The sequence below is a fragment of the Oculina patagonica genome, unplaced genomic scaffold (genome assembly GCF_052425735.1).
Source record: "Oculina patagonica isolate OP01 unplaced genomic scaffold, crgOcupat unplaced1463, whole genome shotgun sequence".
NCBI lineage: Eukaryota > Metazoa > Cnidaria > Anthozoa > Scleractinia > Oculinidae > Oculina > Oculina patagonica.
In genome coordinates, this window is record NW_027557478.1 from 1 (window position 1) to 4710 (window position 4710).

A 4710-nucleotide genomic window follows, 5' to 3' on the forward strand; every position below is an offset into this window, starting at 1 on the left:
TTAAACGCTGTAGCGACTAAATGCAAATTGAAAGCGTTAGCTCTTCGTCGCTGAATAACGTTTCGAGTTTTTGCCCGGCAGGCGGATTTCCACTGACGCGGTTTTTTTTACGTGCGTTTACGTGCGTGAAAAACTTTAGAGATCGCAAGTCGTTCATACATTGTCTCTAACTTTTTTCGCGCACGTAAACGCACGTAAAAAATAACGCGTCCGTGGAAATCCACCATAAGGAGGGTTAACCCTCGAAACGTTAGCTTTCTAAATTTGCTACGGTTGTTAACATAATCAAGTTTATAATTGGCCCAGTATTTTACTTGCCAGCCGAGGCAGTACATGTACAAACACTATCATAAGTTGTTGCATGGTGTCAGAAGAAAGTTTCCAACATTTTCTAGGAGACTGGGTGCAAAGAAAATGAAAGTGTGCGTACCACTCCCCTTATCACAACTTGACAAACTCTAAACGTACGTCAGGATAATCTCACAGAAGCATTCTAGAACTGCAAGTGAAGATATTAAGACATATTTAGTAAGTAGACTGAAAAAGAGTTACTTTTTCACCGAATAGTCAACCACTCGTGTTCGAAATCGCTAGTCTAATTGCCTATTGTTTTGGTTTTTTCCTCATGAATTCTACCAACAGTGGAATTGACGGTATGTATAATATGTATGCATAAAATTTGCAATTGTACCTCGTTATCTATTGTAATTTATCCCAACATGCCCTTACCTTTAGAATCTTTGTTCCATTTTAGCTTGATATTATGTTTTGTTGTTGCTTCCTTAAAACTGATGTCCGTATTTTACCGTTAGTAATATACCATTTTGACATTTTTTTTTATTCATAAATAACTCAAGGCATCCTCCAAGTACAACATGTATCGTTATCTTTTTACATGTTTTACTTCTTATTAATTTATTTTTTATTTGCTCTTCACTTATCTACATGTTCACTTCAGCCATTTTTTCATTTATTGTACATTCACTAATTTATTCGTTAGTTGCTTGGCTTACTTGCCTGTTTGGGTTGATCTGTCAGTCAGACGATGTAAGTTAAACGGCAATGTAAGTTAAACGATTGATTGATTGATTGATTAATTGATTGATTGATTGATTGATTGATTGATTGATTGATTGATTGATTGATTGATTGATTGATTGATTGATTGATTGACTGTACTTCGTGATTTCCCTGGTCTCGGTTGGTTATGGGAATTTGTAGGGGGGTTTTCTAATGTCGGTCTTCGTGTTTGTTTGTTTTTATTGTGTGTGTTTTTTATTTTTCAATGTGATGCTTTCTCGTTTGTTAGGTGATTGGACCACCAGGAGATCCAGGCTCCCTCGGGCCAGTGGTGCGTTGCAAATCTTATCATTGCATTACTTAGGAATACGCAATATAAAAAATGCTTACGAATCCATTGAAGATTTATCGTCAACTGACAGTAAATTTAATACGTTTTTCTTTTCCACAACTTCGTTTAACGAGCACTGCATGTTACCAGACATGTTACAAAACTGCAACAAATGGATCCGGAGTAAACGTGTCCTAAAAACCTGTATAACGGCCTTCTTTGAATTCCTACAAGGGGCTTGGTCTTCATAATCGTTAGTGGTCGCTTGTTGCCTTGGACGTTGCTGTTAAAATTCTTATCTCCCTAAAGTGGTTTTCGCTACCTGTACCGTGGTCATCCATGTCAAAATCGTAGCTTCCTTCTATACGAACGTTATCTTGACTGTGGGGCTGTGAAGCTACAACATTGATTTATCCTCTAGGGTTTGGGGTTTTGCAAACATCTGGAAAACGCGAATCCAAATTATTGAAACCCGTTCTGATTGCATGTATGTTTAAAGGGCTTTGCAGGAGCTCGTGGGGCACGAGGGGATCTGGGTCCTAGGGGACACAAGGTAAGTTGAAAACAATCTTTAAATATTCCAATTACACACAAATAAAATTATAATCTGATAGTGTGTTTCCTCAGTCTATTTTCATAGTATAATAGTAACATGAACTAGCAGCACTTAAATGTGCCTGAACGATTAACATTACAGATTTATAAAATCAAGAGTAATTAGTAGAAACTCGGCTGTGTTCTATTGGAAATCCGCGAATTCGATTGGTTCTCTCACCGATTTCTATTCGCCGACAGAAAACAGTCGGGCGCTCGCGTAGCTCTTTAAGCGGTAAATTTTCTTGATTTTTCTCCTCAAAGTGCACAATATTGAAGGTTTTGGACTAAAATCCTTTAGAGTTTCTACTATAAACAATTAGATTATTTACCCTCGTTTTCTATGAGCGATAGTCAACTCGGCTGCGCCTCGTTGACTATTCGCTCATAGAAAACTCGGGCTTGTAGTCGAATTGTTAAATAGAATATGTTCGCCAGTCTACGCCAAAAGTTGGCAATTACTTCGGTATAAGGTTAGCTAATGTAAACCAATGAGTTTTTGAAATGTCGATTCAGTAAAAAGCTTTAGTTCTCAATGTAGCTAGGGAGCGAGCGATGGAGCTTTGGTCAACTCTCATATTAATTAAAACGCGAGATAAATTCGTCCCTATTTCACCAGTAAAACGCTCTTCATTTTGTAATATGCAATGGGTTTTCTTCTTTCTTCCTATCCATCTATTTAGGGCTCACCAGGTCCAAAAGGCCGAATTATGGCCGCAGGCCTCTCTGGCAGACCTGGCCCACCTGGGCCACCAGGGTCGGTAATGGGTGACGTAAGTTTCTATCTTGTATCTTTATGAAAAACTTTTGTATTTGTAGTTTCCTTTAGTTAAACGTCTCCAGTGAAAACGGACAAGTAAAACTAAGTTCTTGAGGTCTGTTTTAAAATATTTACGCCGGCCGCTGCATGAAAGTGTCATAAAAACACGTAACTTAGCACTTTGATTTGGTATATAACGATTGAGTGTCGTGAAGCACTCTGGCCAATTAAAATTAAGGAAACAAATTATCGAATGAACGAAGCATAACTCAAAGCAAACACATGACGTCGGCAATAATATGGCGGGGGAAACTTGTGTGAGCGAGTCACAATTGGCTTTGGTTTTATTTTTGATTAAGTGTGGCGCAACCTTTTTAAGCCCATCATTAGAGTAGTAATGCAAAGGCAAAGCAAACACGAATTAATTTCGACACTCAAGTGAAAATCGCTCCATGCCTAGACATAACATTAAGAAACCTGAGTTATTCACTTGTAAAGTATTTTGACGGATAATTCAAGTTGCAAACTACATTCATCTCTCCAACCCCTTACATTCTATCTGCCATAAACGGGCATGTCATCTCGCGCCACACGCAGGACGCACCTATCGTATAGAATAACATTGTATCGTTATTCCAAGCATCACATCCACTCGTATGTTTTAATAGTAATCAGATGTTATTGTTGTTGTGCATTTGTTTTTACGTGTGGCTGACACATGAATCGTACCAGGTAATAATTCGTTGCTTTGTTCGTCACAGACTCGTCCAGGTGAGAAGGAACCCGTTGACGACTCCGAAAATTATTCCAGAAAGACAAGAACTGGCCCTACAAGTAAGCTTACGAGAGCCGCTACACTATTGTCTCAGTCCCACCGTGTATCTTGTTTTATCTCATGTTTGTTATCGGGTTGCTTTTTCGCAATAATTTGTTTATTTCTCTATTTTTACGTTATTTTTCTTCAAAATTTCTCTTTTCATATGCAGAATCTTGCTTTATCGAGGCACTAAAAAGACGTGAAACATATTTTTTGTAATGTAGTTATTACTTTTGCCGTTGTATTGTAGAAGTAATGTCATTTAGCTGCGCAAAAATATGTAGCAAAACGCTATTATGAGGCACATAGCTCTCTTTTTCGTAATGTTTTGGTAATACTGAACAATGTAAAAATTTTCTCAGGTTGGAAGTCCAGGGACTCCTGGTCGCAGAGGACTTGCGGTAAGTCTGTTGTAGAATGTTTTTTCTTTTTATTTTGTTTGTTTGTTTTTTAGTAAAAAAAATAATTATTAAGGGCTAGTTTTAATTTCATCTGATCGCATCCTCGGGGACTAAGTTGTCATTGCTAGCCGTTTCGGAGTTCTTAAGTAGTCCATTTAGAAAACCTGACTTAGACTAAGTACGTTTAGTAGAAACTCAGCTGTGTTGTATTGGAAATCCGCGAATCTGATTGGTTCTCCCACTGTTTTTCATCGGCGATTAGTAGAAACTCAGCTGTGTTCTATTGGAAATCCGCGAATCTGATTGGTTCTCCCACTGTTTTCTATCGGCGATTAGTAGAAACTCAGCTGTGTTCTATTGGAAATCCGCGAATCTGATTGGTTCTCCCACTGTTTTCTATCGGCGATTAGTAGAAACTCAGCTGTGTTCTATTGGAAATCCGAGAATCTGATTGGTTCTCCCACTGTTTTCTATTCGCCGTTAGTATAACCACACTGACCTACTATTGGTAATCGGGCAAGCTGATTGGCTACACAGGTGCCTACTATTGATCCGTAGAAGGCTCTCGGAGCGCGCGCTTAGTTTTCGCTGAATTTTATCAATCAAAACATTCAATAAATCAACTCTAGCTATATTTTGTGTTTAATAGATCGGTCAGTGGGTTATGCTAACACAATTAGATTCGGCTCGCTCTCGGTTTCTACCGGCTTTTGATAGTTGGCTCGGGGCTTCGCCCCTCGCCAACTATCAGCCGGTAGAAACCTCGAGCTTGCCGTCTAATTGTTAA

The 4710-nt window shown here is 38.7% G+C and overlaps 1 long non-coding RNA gene across 1 annotated transcript; it reads left to right on the forward strand.

The window, feature by feature from the left end:
- Window positions 1-735: 735 nt before the first annotated feature.
- LOC144639895 (uncharacterized) lies at window positions 736-3540 on the forward strand. Its single transcript, XR_013568242.1, has 4 exons — window positions 736-1351; window positions 1851-1904; window positions 2629-2718; window positions 3467-3540. It is a non-coding gene; the product is annotated as an uncharacterized LOC144639895 (long non-coding RNA).
- Window positions 3541-4710: the final 1170 nt, after the last annotated feature.